General features: G+C 38.3%; 1 long non-coding RNA gene across 2 annotated transcripts in view; it reads right to left on the bottom strand.

Moving 5' to 3' along the window:
• Positions 1-2964: 2964 nt before the first annotated feature.
• The window catches only part of LOC122871208, a 39531-nt gene continuing 26653 nt past the window's right edge, over positions 2965-15842 (bottom strand). The window contains exons 3-4 of one of the 2 annotated variants that reach the window (XR_006376819.1): positions 9120-9182; positions 2965-4494 (exon numbers count right to left, since the gene is read on the bottom strand). This is a non-coding gene — a long non-coding RNA (uncharacterized LOC122871208). The remainder of the gene's footprint in view (positions 4495-9119; positions 9183-15842) is intronic. The other variant, XR_006376818.1, reaches the window with a different exon arrangement.

The following is a 15842-nucleotide window of genomic DNA, read 5'->3' as shown; positions in this document are numbered from 1 at the left end:
TGGTGAATTTCCAGTGCAGAATTTTCCCCCTGGTTTCCAGTGGCCCCACATCTCCGACCCTGTCACTACAGATTGCTTGATGCCTTGTTTACTTCTGTCATTCCCTTCAGCTGTGGCAAGACGCTTATGTAACACAACATACGATGCATGATCATCAGCGCTGCTGTCTCCCTGAGTGAAATCAATTTGCCCCATCGGTTCTCGCCCTGCCCTTTCCAATAGCTCAATCCTTTTTCTTTCTTCTCTCTCCTGCCTGTATGGGTGAACAGTGGGAGTCCCTTCATGGTTACTAACTAGTAAGGCTACCACTCTGCCCACAAACCAAAACACAGCTTGGCCTGAGTTTGAAGCTTATTCTTTATGAAACATGTTGCCCAGAGACAAAATATGTGTGCTTTTGGGTTTAAACCACTCCAACTGTTTTGTATCTGCAAATGTGTGGGTATTTTGCATAACATTTATCAAATTTAGTGTGTCTGTGTGTGTTTGAGTGTAGTCCTTAGAGTAAATTCTGTCGAAATGTTTACATAAATCTTTCAAAAGATTAGAAAAAACATTTACAGGTCAATCTACGAGAAGGGCACAATCAAATTCCTGTCAAATACATGTCATCCTGCTTTCAGTGTACATCTCAAATGGACATATGTGATGCACATACGACATAACCATGACTCCCATCCCGGTGCGCTTCGCTGCACGAGGGGGCGGGAAATCTATTAACCTTTAAGGCAGCTGGAGACCCACCCTGCTAGCTGGGAAGGGGGGGGGGAGAAGCAAATGCATCTGTATTTAAAGGTTAGGGGAGATGTGGAGTAATAAAGCACAGGCATACAAAAGTGGTAGGGGGGTTGGGTCGTGGTGGGATATCTAAGAACATAAACGCACAAATTACTGTTCATGCTCACCAAAGTGTTTGTATGTATTCTCACCAGGCATGTTTGAAGCAGTTTATTCAAACTCTGATGAAAAAGAAGAGCTCTCTGACGTTGTACCCTTTCACCTTTCCACTTCACACTGTACACCAGTGATCTTTCTGAGGCTGTCAAATATTTAAATTAGCAGATGATGCAGCACTGGTGGGTTTGACTACAAAGGGAGATAAAACGGCATTTAGGAGTGAGGTTAGCGCTTTGGTGAAATGCTGCAGTATAAAGAAATTATAGCTTGGCATTGAAAAAACCAGGGAGATGGTGATGAATTTTACAAAGAGGGATACAAAAGACAGTATTGACACTCTAAGAGACATGTTTTCCTCACTTTCCTAAGATTCAGAAAAATATAATAAACAGATTACAAGGCAGGGTTTTCCGCAGTGTTTTATAGTGGATGTGCCTGCTTTGCTTGAAATAAAGAGCGCCTCCGATAATGTCAGAAGACATTATTACATTTGTTTTAAATTGGGCTTATTAAGCTTCAGGGAAGACCTTCAGTGGGGCTACATCACACAGCAAAGGCCACATATTTAATGAGTGAGGCTTTTATTTAAACCGTCCATCCAGTAACTACATTGATAACGAGATGAGATATATCAGGATCTGTCAGCATTTACCCTCTCCGCTAATTTTCTAGAGGAAAAAGAAAATGGAAATTTGTTTTTGATATAAAAAAAGTAGCAAAGGAGTAGCAAAGTGCATCATATGATCAAGTGTTAATGTGTTATAATGTTAATGCAGATTTTTTTGGAAGGAGTGGGAGGTCAACACTACAAAAACAGCTGAGGAAATTTATACTCACCCTGCAGTCGTCCTCTTACAAATGTTTCCCTCAGAAAAAAGGATGCAGAGGATTCAGTGCAGGATCTCTTGTCTATTCAACACCTACAGGATTCCTTGGAAGTTTTTGACATTTAAAATAATCACTCATGTAGCCATATCAATTTATAAACTGCATATGATGCATTTTAGCTGAGGCACTTTAGGAGTGTAATTTATGTATTTATTCAGTTTGCAGTGGCGCTTTCTCCTCTCTGGGAACATTTACTTTAAGCATACTTTCACTGCATTTACATACAGTACATTGGGTGTTTGGGTTAGGTTTTCATTGTGTGAATGTCTCGTTGTGTTGTGGATTTCCTTCCCAGGTTTTGCCATACTGCACAGTCAAATCATCTCAGTTTTCAATAATAAAGCTCTGAAATGAATATAAAATTTAGCAGTTTCCTTTTACAGGTTTACCCTGATGAACAGCAGTCAACAGACAGCTGGTATACACAATACAAAGCAATAACAAAGCAATAACTCTTGAGCCAGACTCTGCTAATTGGCAGGACTAAAGTTATTTACCACATGCAACAGTGCAAAACATATAATTTGGCTATAAAAAGAACATAAATCACACACATATTGATTCATACAAATAAGCTGAAACCAGCTGTAAGAACCTGTGGGTGTGTTGTCAAAATTACAACCAGCAGCTACATGACATGACATACATAACATAACATAAATCCAGAACAATTCAGGAGAAGCTGTCAGCATGTAGCAGCAAGTGAGTAAACACAACAAGCACTCCCATATAAACGTGGTAAAGAAAGCTTTTTCAGTAGAGACAAGAGAAAAGAAAACACCCTCAAAGCATGCACACATGTACACAAACATTCAGGATCACAAGCAAAGCCTACTGTGACCTTGACATTTATAGACAGCAAACTTTTTTACAAGTTTTGCCAGTGCATTGAGCCTCATCCAGAATCACGCTGGAGAGGATCAGAAAGAGCAAAAGCATCCAGCCAAGAGGAGCCGACAGCTACATCTTTGTAATAATCCACCAGTGTGTGGAAGCAGAGTAATGTGAAGCTTTTATTAAATTGATTAGGTTCAATATAACAAGATGCTTAAAATGAAAACTGATACTGGAGAAGTTTTTTATTTTATCTTCCAGATGGCATGACACCTGGAAGTCTGAGTGAGTAAAGATAGTTATTTTCAAAATCAGGCAGAAAAAGCTAATTCCCGAGTATGGGAAAAGTACAGTCCTATCTATAATGTGTGCTGTACATCATAATATGATCATTTTTCTATGCAGATGGTTATTTCTAGGTCTTACTATGGAGGGCAGAAAGCAAAGGCATTGTCATTTTGAATGGTTAATGAGGAGAGTAAATGTCTTGATCCTCTGTGGATCTCTGCCCAAGGCCATATTAAAATATTTAATGAGATATTAAATGGATAGCTCTGCATACCTATCTGACAAGAATGCATGATCTCTCATACATGCAGGCTAGGCTTCAAATGGTACTCCTTTCCCTCAAATGCCATTTCTTCCATTTTATGACACACTGTGTGTAGCAGTGTGTAAAACTGCTAGCATTACCCCACTGATGGCAAAAAAGTAATCAGAAAGGCCATTTTGAATCCATAATTTTGTTAATACCACGCAGAAAGGTTATGGAAGAGGAGCACTTAGCTGAATTGAAGCAAATTCAAAGAAAGCATTCAGTCGGAGTCGCAGAGTGACAGCTGTATTCAGACACAGACAGACAGAACAATCTGGCGGAGAAACACTTGATCTTATATTCAAGACAAACTTTTTTTTACTTTACTGGCAAAAAACCCCACACCATAATCCTAGAAGGCATACAAATGAGTTCGTAGGCTGTAGAAATCAGTTAATCACTAGTTTGAAGATAGCTTGTACTTACTATGACTTTACACACAAACTTGGATGGATTTAGGAATAGCTGGTGCAACCCAATCCAGGTGATTAAAGATTATGTAAATAAAAAGAATAGCCACAGTAATCATTTTTCAGTTATAGCTAAAGTTGACATTTCTGATCCAACACATTAGATGATGGTTGCATTGTTGGCCAAGTTTGACAGATTCGTTGGCTCAATAGATACAAAACGGGTTTGTTGACCAAACTGAATCTGCCAAAAAATATAAATAAAGTCAATTGGAGTTGGTCCTGAAGAAGGAATACCGATTTTGTATCACTCCTGTGCCCTATAATTCCCTTTCAAAACAGCACAAAAATGTGGACAGTTATCTAATCTCCAGCATCTTAAGAGGGAAATAAAAAAAACATCCATCAAGAACTGTGTTGTTTCTCTCACAGTATTGGTACTTTTCCTTTCTGTCCTTGCTATTTCTGTCTCTCCACTTCTCAAACCTCCTAAAAGCCTGAAATAAAGAAGAGCCTGACAACCCAGATTGCTGGCTTTTGCATCCCTGCCCCATCCATTCCCCCCAAACCATTACCCCGAGTCTGATAATCCAGTCCGATAAAAAGGAGATAGACCAAGACTGAAGCGGTGTCTCTGTTAACTGTGATTACACAACAGTGTTATCCCTTCTCCCTGCGTTGGCCTTTTGTCCCAGGTGATGTGCTGATGAGCTGCTTCTCCCTATAGGCACACTATCTCTGCAGCTCACCCATACAGAGAGCGCACACAGCCAGATAGGATCATCGCCTGCCTGCAAGAGGTCCGAGCCAGAGGCAAGACAGGGTGTTAGTTTCATCTAGTATGTCCTTTGTCAGGTTGTTCCACAGATTCTGTGTGTTTGAGGAAAGAAAGAATCAACAAGTGATGTAAATATGCATGGAGTCTGGAGTTTGTGAGACGAATAGACTTTTTTAGTATTTAATTGCAAGACTGTCTTCACCAGAAAAATGACAGCAGTGGTCGTTCCTTAAAAAACAAACAAACCCATGTTCACGTTCGCCTGACAAAGTGTGACTTTGATGCAGGAGATCACTGTTCACATGCCAGTCAATGTTGGTTTCTTTTTAACATGACAGCGACCTTTCTCTAACCTTAACCAAGTAGTTCCAGCAATGGAGTCATATCCAGTGGAAATATGAGGGGAGACATTTCCCCCCTTACTTTTATTGTTTCAGGTTGATTGAGAAAATTGTTCTCTTACTGTCCAGACACTATAATCCACATTTGAGAATTTTTGCCTCTCAGACTACATACAGGCTGCCCTATCTTATTGCTGAAGGTTGTTGGGGCTGTATGCTGCCTTAAAGGAATACCTGCAGACTCTTCTCAGGGCTGAAAAATGCCCTGCAAATTATTAGTTTTTAGGGGTAAAAAAGTAATTTAATCAATATTTTAATTTACAGTTAAAATTGTTGTAAAAACACAATAGAACTGAACGCCAGTCAAAAATAAGAACATAGTAAAAGATTGATATTTGAAGAAAAGATGCAAAGACAACAATTATTCATCAAAAAGTATCAGGTATCTATTCAGGAAACAAAAATTGATTTTCAGTGAGGTTTACATAGCATTTCTTCAGTTTTTGTTATACATTATTATGGAAAGCACAATAACCAATTTTAGCATAATTTGTTGATGGGTTTTTATTTTTTACTTCATTGTGGATGCAGATTGCAGATTTTGTGCTCGGAGTGAATGTTTAAAGCAGCACGACGTGTATGTGGTATCAACTCAAAATAAACTACAGTGGTCATGTTCATCGCTATGAAGGAACATGTCAGCCAGTGGACAACAGTGGAGCTCTACGGCACAGAGGAATAAGATATATCAGGCTTAAGCTACACAGCTAATACTTGTTAGTGTGATCAATTCATTGTCAGTTTCGGCCTCTTCATGGGATTTGTCGAAAAGAAAAATATACCATCCATCACCAAATCACCGGATTTATCCTTTAAATTAAAGATGCCACCAGGTGGAAACTGTAGATGTTAAAGGAGAAAAAGCCTGTTTAAAATGTATTTTGTAATTCAATTTTAAAATTAAAAATATAATAAAACATGTAAACATTGAATAAGAAAATAGAATTATTAATTGCAAACTTAATGATCTTCACATTTTATTTTTTTTTACTTTATTAAATTAATTGAATTCATGATTTAAACACAAATCAAATCAATTTATGAGGCTTTAAAAATTGTTCAGTTTATTAATTGATTAAACAGTGAAAAAGTCTAGTATCATTGCCGTGCCACACTCCAGACCCCCGATATATGAGGTGGGAAACAGAAAATAAAGCTTCCATCAATCAACCACGACTCAGTTTGTCACTGTTAAACATGAGTGAAAACGTGATTTTCTCATCATGTGTGTCCATCACAGCAGGTGCTGCACTTTGCACAACAGGTGTTACATAACACAGCACCTATCCACTCTTATGTAACCGCTGTAGTGCATCTTAGCCTTGCCTTTTATTAATAACCACACAGTGCTGTTGAGCCTCAGTATCTCCTTTCATAACCTTGGGAGAGAAAAAAATTAAGAGTCCCTCAAAGCATGCTTCATTCACGGTTCTGTTTTGTGCGTGGGCGACAGTTTATGAATAGATTGTCCAGTGTTCAGTCACTGCAGACAGACAATGAAGTGCAAGTAGCGCAATACCGGGCTCTTCAACCCTATTTGTTTGGGTGCCTGCGCTGCTGATTTCTGTCAAATGTACCTCAGGATTCTAATAAAGTCACCAAGGCCTTCTGACTTTATCGGGCATTATATGTTCCTGTCTCGTCTGCTCTCCTCTCATGAGATTTGTTTGCAGCTATTCAGGGAAAGGGAACATGGTCGCATTGAACAAATGAACAAGTTATTGTCATTTCTCTTTTTCTCTCTCTCTATCTTTTGGGGATTATCTGAGCAAGTCGTTCATCTTCTTAAATGTTTGCAATGTGGCTCACATCATATCTGAAAAAAACTTGTCAGTCTGACTCATGAGGCTCTTGTGTCATCATGCTTCTTCTATCCAGAGTTATATAAATTAGCTTAGAGCATCAATGTTTAACCAACATGATAAGATTTTATTTGACATAATGTATGAGACATGCATGTATGCACCCAAACAGGCATCAACAAAAACAGTGCATTTAAATGATTTAACTCCCCTTAAAAAAAGGGGGCGCAATTACTGCCACTGTTTTGGCTGATGTGCGGTTATCACACCATTCATCTTAGCAAGCCGTCACCCTATTCTCCAGAGGCTCACACTGAGAGTTTGTCGAGTTGCCTGCACATCCCTGCAATATCCACAACCTGTGCCAGCTGCCACTGAGAGAGATTAACGCTGCGGTTTGCTCTAAATTGTGTTTAATTATAGCTCTATGAGAAGTGGGGAGAGTCTCTCTCCGGTCCAGCCCAGTATCTATCGAACATCCAGGTAACCATGACAACAGCTCAATCAAAGACCAACACCACTGAATTGTGGATGTCTGCACTGGTGTAATCTCTGGACAAAGGAGTGGAAGTGATCAGATGCGGTGGTTTACCCCATAAAAAAGGGAAATATAAAAGTATGTCTTTACTGTCACTTTTACAAAGAATAAATACCTTCAATATCTGCTTATGCACCTTTAACTGCACGCTGTAAATTAATATTTCATGTTACACAGTATTCAAATGCGGATCTTGTTTTCTCAGGAGTAACATTTGGAAAAAGCCAAGGGTGAAAGAGTAGCAGGAGGTGATTTGAAAATTGAATCATCACTGTGGAGAAGAAAAGAAAAATCAAATGCCATCAATTATATAGTAACATGTTTCATTCCCATCTCCTGGTAGGAGTAAAAGCACCCAGTTATTGATTAGTTCATCTGAAAGGGAATACATTAGATGCAAAGCACACACTTTTGTCTTGGTGTGGGAGGGAAGAGCATGCATGGCACAAATTAATATCTTCTCTCTTGTCAGCCAAAGTGTCAGCCAAAGTTTTAATTTGTCCACTTTTGATTAATTTTGATGGCAAATGTTGTGATGAAACCAAGCGGCAACCTCTGGGGCTGAAAAATGAAGCCAAAGCGCAAGTGCCAAAAACTGCAGTTCGTCGAATGGCCACTTGAGGCTGGCTCCAAAAGTCAATCCATTAACCCCCATGTTAAAATACCAAACTTTACAGCAGAAATAAACATGTTTACAGTCTGGTACAAAAAACTGTTTTGTTCTCTATAGCTAATTTTTCCATTCATGACAACAATTTTTATATAACTCACCTGTTTAAATTATATTAAGGCTTAAAGTTATGCATAATTAAGGGCGGGCCGCTTTGAGTGACAGGTGGTAGGTGGTAGCGCTAGGTGGTTACATCAACCAGGCTTCATTCGGCCTGCCTCAGCTCCACCTCTTTGATCATTTTTGGATTAGCCAGCGTCAGGGACTGTGAAGATGGGCCGGCGGGAGCCGCCCACATTCGGCTTCACAACAGCTCTTCAGAAACCTGGGTGAAGTCACGGAGACTACATCCATGTTTTATACAGTCTATGGATGAAACAAGCTAAAGTGCATGAAGTCTTCATGTTGTTTTGACTTTAAAAACTCAGGAAGCTGCAGTGCACACAAGGCTCTTTGTTTTGACAATCAGGTTAAGTGAAAAACACTTGAATAGCAACCTTAAACTTCAGCTGAGCCTCGCTGATAACATCGCCGCTGCAGTGCCTTTAATCAGAGAGATATGACTGCAGACAGCACAGTGATTGTCATGATTACAGTAAAGGTTAGTCTTGCTATTTCTAAGTGAACATACAGTAAAAGGGAAAATCAGTCCTAAGTGAAAAGCAAGAGAAGACGATTAAAAGCAAAGCGAGGCTGCAATATTTCCTGATGCATTCAGCATATCCTTGTAATGCTCTATGAACACACAAGCATCAAACATTTCACAAAGAGAAAACAAACAAAGAACATGGAATAGTAAAGCTATTAAGCTATTAAGACCCACAACACAAAGATATCGCATAGAATAAACAAACAGGCTTTCAGTTCCTAATAAGGTGTATCCTTGATCCTGAAGAAGCTGCCTGTTTAAACATTCATCACATCTATATATTGCTCTAAATGAATCTATATATTGCTTGCTTGAAAAACAGTCTTGTTTGCCCACTTTGCAGTTTGAAAGATTGGGTCTTTTAATTGATAAGTAGCCCAAAGTAGTCTATTAAGAGTCATGCAGTGAGTGTTTGATGCTCAAAAAATTAGTTTTTTTTTGGTGGAGTATCCCTTTAAACAACCCATATTCACTATATCAGAGACCACTTGATATTGCTACTTTCTTAAAGATGTGATCCCATTCAACACAAGAGGCGGGAGCAGCACCTTCCTTTTGTCTTTCATTTATAATAGATGCAAGCTGTATATATATTTAATATGACGTAAACAAACAAGAATACTGACTTTGGAGTAATTGTAAAGGCGATACTTTTACCTTAAAAATCAGATGACCTGCCACAGCCTTTCTAGGATTTGTTGTTTAAGGTTCACCTTTATGCTGAAAGAAATAGATAACACCAAAAATGGGACAAGATGGAAGAGACAAAGAGAGCCCATCAGTGTCAAATCTCCTGAGCAGTTATTTAATAATTTAACATGAGAAAATGAACAACCATGTTGTCAAATAAAGTCAGTGGTTTGGGTCAGAACCAGAGGGATACAAGATATGTGTTCTTGATACAAGAGAAAATAGTCTTCCATTGGATTTACAGGCCTAGTGCTGTAAAGATGTTGAGATTGAAGATTTTAAATGTGATATATAAATATGTCTCCTACGTCTTAAGATAAATAAACTATTTAAAGAAAACCCTCGGATTATCTGGAAAATGCATCGTCACAAAGGTGAAAACAGGTGGTTACGTGACGTGGTTCTCAGAGGACAGCGGCGCTACAAACATATGATGATCTTATATATATATATATATATAATGGATATTATATATATATATATATATATATATATATATATATATATATATATATATATATATGCATTGCTGTAGATTAAACTACCCAACAGTATATAAAGTAGTTAAAATTAGCTCAACCTTAAGGTTTTGAATGCAGGACTTTTACAAGGATCTCAATATTTCTTCCACCACTGCTGTACACCCACCACCATTAATTCCTTTTATAAAGCAGCCTCCCAAAAGTGCCTCTTTGAAAAGTCCCAATTTCGAGGACCTTGCCTTTCCTTGTCCAGTAATGAGTATAATAATTGGAGCCAGACGGCCCTGGTGGCCCAGGCTTCACTGTTAATGTGAATTAATTGTGACTGTAGTGAGCAGCCTCTGGTTAAGGTAATGACTTCACCTGAGGGTTCCTGAGTGGCAGCGAGGCAGAGGTAATTGTTCTGAACATCCCAGTGAGGCGCTCTCAGCATGATCAGTCACCGCTTACCCGAGTGTATCCGTGGCGAGAGTGTGTGTGCACGCCAGTGTGAAACAGAGATGAAGAGAGGGAAAGATTGACGCCTTATGCATGCATACTGGGGTTTATTATGAAATGGAGAACTATAAAGTTTGCTCATAATTTACAGCCCTGGTATAGCTGGCACCATATGAAGAAGTTTGTAATATTTTACTTTATTAGTTTGTGTGAGGGATAATGTCCACTGATCAAATGAAAAACTGAACCTGAGTTTGCCAAGAAGCCTAATTTCTTATTCTCATTATTTTATTACTATTATTTTTGGGCATTTTGCCTTTATCTGACAGTCAACAGACCAACATTGCCATCCATAGAGCCGCTAGCTTGGCTTAAACTTCATCTTGAAATAGAATAAAATTAATTAATTAATTAAAGCACTTACAGGACAATAAAAATACACATAATGTACAGAGCACTTCAAAAGCATGCAATAGTACAACACATGACAGTTTGATCAATATGAATACAACTGTGTAAATATCTCTGACACAGTCATTCCTTAGATTAACTATTGAGCTGTTCTTATGTTAACAGAAATACATGCAACAGAAACCACAGAGAAGCCCCACAGTTCCCTTTGTTATTTTAATTTCATTTCACTAAAATCAGACTTATTTCAGACATGTGGTCCATAGAAGAAAAATATAAAAGAGATAAAAGACATCATATACAAAGAAAAGTATAAAAACATCACATGGAGTATAAAATATTGCTTTCTCCTTTGTCATAGATGCAAAGCTGCATAGTTGTGTTCTACAAATGTGTTTAATAAATGATCAAATGAAAAAACAAAAAGGAGCTTGACTCCAAAGATTTACTGTTTCAGTTCAAATAATTTAATTGCATTCTGGGTTAGATATAGTGTGTGTGCCACAAAGTGTGAGAACAAATAAGAGAGTCCCTATCGAGACCTGCTGTGACAAACGAGTCTGTAGGCATTAATGTGCAAGGCGACATGGAGTGAATGTATGCTAGGTAAATGTCATTATTTATATAAAAGTATACTGGGAAAATAGGCGCCATATCTGTCTTTCCATAGTCACATGTGGAGCTGATAGGACTGGTGCAGAGGGAGCACGGCGGTGAAAGATGTCTGACCGTTGTGGAAGTGGGCGCAGACCTGGCAGTTAACCTTTAAATGGCCTAATTAAACCACAGAGCCATTAGGAAACCTGTGATTAAATCAGACCTGCTCCATGAGGAGAATGAAAGATGTCTTTTTAACTGGTTAAGTGCAAATCAGACTTTTTCTTTAACAGGTGGCTATTAAATGTATTCTATTCTCTTTTGCACCATAAATGGGGAATTTGTGTATTGATTCATTTAAAGGACATCAGTTGAATTTCGCTGTGTGAAACCATTAACAGACTCTTCCCATCATATGTGTTTTATCACTACGGGCCATGACACACAATAAATGTGTGCTTAAAGCGCAGCAATCAATATTTTTTATATTAACCATGTATTAAATGACAATGTGAAAACAATCTGACAATGTGAAAGGGGTCGCTCATAGTGATGAACCTACAGAGAATTATCACCTGACTGCAGCTTCGCTCGGCTTTACAGAGCTTTAGCGTCGGCAGTTCATTGTTTAAGTGTAAACTCTTGGTTTCGTTAACATCTGGCTGGTGGCATTCAATGAAAATGCCATTGGTGCATGTGTACTGTGTTTTCTTTTGCATGCTGTTTGTTGCTGTGCGACGTTATTATACAGTCTGTTAATGTTGTATCAATTGTTATCTTAGTTTCATTACACACAGTTAGTGAAAAGCTGGCAAACACAGTGGAGCATTTAGCAGCTAAAGAGCCAGATATTTCCCTCAGGAGTTGGTAGCGACAAAAAACAGAGCTATTATATATAATATTAAATATTGGACTCCAAATCAATGCTAATGTTGCTCAATATCTGCTGGATGTGTAAATAAGCACAAGTTGTTTCCGCTGCCCCCAAAGGGCCAGGTTTGAAGGCCCATGGTGCAATTGCATGTTTTAACCCATTTACTATGACTCATGTATGGTTTACATGAGAGCTAATCATTATGTAAGCCATGCTGTTGTGTTTTAAAAATGTATTTTCTCTGCCATTCCAGGCCTCCATCTGTCTTGAAAATCTTGAGCTGTCTAATCCATCACAGTGAAAATTAAAAGTAACATTGTCATTATGAGATAATGCAGTGACTTTTCAAAGCAATTCTGCATTACCATGCCAATGGAAATGTAACTTCTGCAACAAATGTATGCCAACTAATTCAGATTTTCAAAATGGACATATTTTTCATAACATACAGAAATGAATGCAAACCACTGGCTGTCTGGAAGGATAAGAAACATACATTAAAAATGTACTTTACAACATGCATTCAAAAATAAGTATACATTATTTGGGCGTAAAAGTTTATCCTTAACGCTTACGTGCCAACGTCAGCCGTTAATTGTTTGTCTAAACAATCAATTGTGTTTTAGAGATGTTCCTGGAGCTGTCTCACCACCATTTATACATTTTTAATCTCTCCCAGCTACAAATATTTCCTCCATTTGTGCACTGCATTGTGGGAAAATAGTGTCTATCAACAGGCAACTCAAAAATAAAACAAATAATTTTTGTTGACACTAGCGCCTTTGAGTTTAATTTTATCACTTTTCCAGTGCGAAGGCACTATATACTCAAAACTTGCAAAGAAGGAATTGAGACTTGAGATGTAAAATAAGTCTACTGGGAGAGTAAAAGCTATATATTTTCGTTTTCATACTTCCACTATTACTTGATTACTTGAGCACCTCACTCCTTGAGTGTTTTGTGTTTAAACAGCTCAGTGTCTTCTCATTTAAAAAAATATATTGAGCGTGGAGGCACCACTCTCTGGAGTGTGTAAACATAAGAAAATAATCCCTGTCATGTTGCTGAGGCTTTTAAATCTGCCAAATGGCACTCACAGCCAACAAATCCCAGTTTCAGCGGCTTCAAGAGTGTTGAGTATAATTAACACAAAACAGTCTTTTTAGCTTACAGGGGCAGCCAGGGTGTCATTAAACTGTTTAGTAACAAATTGATCCAACCACACACCTCCGCCTTCATGGTTGACCCAGGGAGGCAAGTCAAGAAAAACTGAAAGCTGCTACAAACCAGAGCAATCATCACACTCCATTAACACAACTGGTAGAACTTGTAAAAACAGCCATGAAAGCCGAGTCGACAAACAGAAATAAAAAATTGTGTAACCTAAGTGTTGTTTTGTGATTTTCTTTTCCACAATCAGTGCGCTTGACATACACGGAGGACTGGCTCGCTTCCCCAAGTAGTGATGATGCATTCAGATTTCTGATGATGTTCTCACTGTCTCCAAAATAATCAATTACGGCTCTAATTTCTGTGTTGTGCTGGCTGTGTTTTGTTTCAGGCAGCAGCACAGCGTGCTGGAAGCCACCCATATTCCTGCTCATGAATGTTAATGATTAAATAATTTCTCACTCGCAGCCTCCCTTAATGTCAGCCAATGTAACAGTCCATGTTCTTAAAGTATGCCTGTCTCCACAAGGCTCCTCAGCTGCCTGCTCTTCATATCCAAACAACATCATAACACTGGAGATGATGAACAACCTTCTTCTTAATTAGATGTAAGTTAGTTTGTTAATGCCAAAAAACCCTCCTGCTGATGTTATAACACTTGAAGCAAATCAATATTTCTTCCTATATTTGCTCTGCTTGATATAACTATGCTTGCTGTTTACCCTCTTGTGTTAGTAGAAAAAACTGAACATTTTGTACCCTCCGTCAGAGATATTGAGACTTTCACACTGCCGTCTTGGTGGCCACTCCGCTGACATTTACCATGACATTTGACATTCTCAGACTATGTCCTCTCACAACCCAAGAGAAGGAAACATTTGGAAAAAAGTTTAGACATAGACATATAAGCTTTTCTTCAACATTTTTACTCACAAAATGCACATATTCCTCTACTGGCAGCATCATTGTGTGAAAAATTGTTAAAGATTTGGTCTGTGTTCTGTTGTATTTAGCCTTGTGGTGTATTTTCTGACCACAATACAAGCACTATTCTCACACCGTAACAATATTACATTAAATGTAAATTCATGTGTTTGGTATTCATGTCTTCTTACACCACTGCCCTTGTTTCCTAATCTCACTGTCTAGCCAGTTATTTGCTGATGGGCATCGACAATGTTTGGAAATGTAATTTGCCAGCACTAACTCTAAGTGCATAATCGGAGTAGTCACAGTTTTAAAAGAAACCAACAGTGACTATCAGTAGGAAACAGTAAGTGAACAGTGGTCTCCCGTGTTAAAGTCCAACATTTGGTTGATCCATCCAACCACCCTGACCTCCTCCCTCTGTGGACTTGGTGGCTGTATAACATCACACCTTCTTTGCTCCTGACGGACAAGAGTTATAATTCCTACGAACACAAGAGGTCTTTGTTACTTGAACGCATACATGTCATTAGTGGGTATTTGCTGTAGCAACTGATGCTATCAATTTTCTTAGAGGGACAGTCTCAGATAAACATCTTGCGCGACGGTCTTGCCAGTGTCCTGGTGTGTGCAGTGCTCTGCCTGGGGCCATGCTACCTCGAAAGTAAAAATTTGTTGAACTTTGATGCCAACCTGTGCTGACCTTTATTAGTACCGCCAGTGGCTGAATGGCTGGTTACTGGTTGGGCTGGGATTAAATTGAAATTGAAATGAAATAAAGCGTGTGTTTAAATGCAGCTATACAGTAACAAATCATCATCATATTGAGACCAAACTGAAAAAGATTTGCTCCAGATTCAGCTAGCTAGTTTGTTTCAAAAATGCTGTTTGGTGATCCAAGTACTGCAATGTTTACATTATAGCCTGTGGGTCTTTGCAAAAGTAATTTCCCCAGGTAATCAGAACAGGTAATAACACATTACAAACCTTGCAAATATCTAACTAAGTTAATAGGTATTCGCTATTTGCAACTAAGTTAGCATCCACAGACTACCCCACTCCCCCCAAGAAGCCTGTGCTGAGCAAACACCGCGTACAATGTAGAGCTGAAACAATCAGTCTATAGAACGATTAGATTCCATTATTTCGATAATTGAGCAATCATTATCTTTCATCAATTAGTCTTTTTATCTTTTTAAGCAAAAATGCCAGACATCTGCTAGTTCCAGCTACTCAAATGAGAGGATTCGATGCTTTTCTTTGTCATATATGACAGTAAACTGAATATCTTTGGGTTTTGGACTGTTGGTTGGACAAAACAAAACATATATAGATGTCAAATGACATTTTTCACTATTTTCTGACATTTCATAAATAAAATTATTAATCGATTATTCGACAAAATAAGTGGCAGATTAATTGATAATAAAAACAATCGTTAGCTGCAGTACTAATATGAATGCTCCTTTAATCAGGAGGGGTGGGATGTGGAAGACCGGGGTTCATGTCCATCTCCTACAATCAGTCAACATTTGTTTCATTTAATCATAATCACAACTCAAACAGACATTAACTACAGACATGGTTGATCAGAAAAAACTCATTATAGTTGTATGGCTGGTTTTGGAAGGAACTCCTTAAAGTCACACCATAATTTATCTTGACCAAACTTGTTTTGACGACACCGCAATGCAGACATGATTATAATATAAATCAGCACTAATAGGATGACTGCAAATTCACTAAGAGGCACAGTTGGTGTTACCTTTTTTTGCTTCTTTCTTTGTGTTT

Source organism: Siniperca chuatsi, linkage group LG23 (assembly GCF_020085105.1).
Source record: "Siniperca chuatsi isolate FFG_IHB_CAS linkage group LG23, ASM2008510v1, whole genome shotgun sequence".
NCBI lineage: Eukaryota > Metazoa > Chordata > Actinopteri > Centrarchiformes > Sinipercidae > Siniperca > Siniperca chuatsi.
Note: the sequence above shows the minus strand (reverse complement) of the source record. Positions and strands in the feature narration are given on the sequence as shown.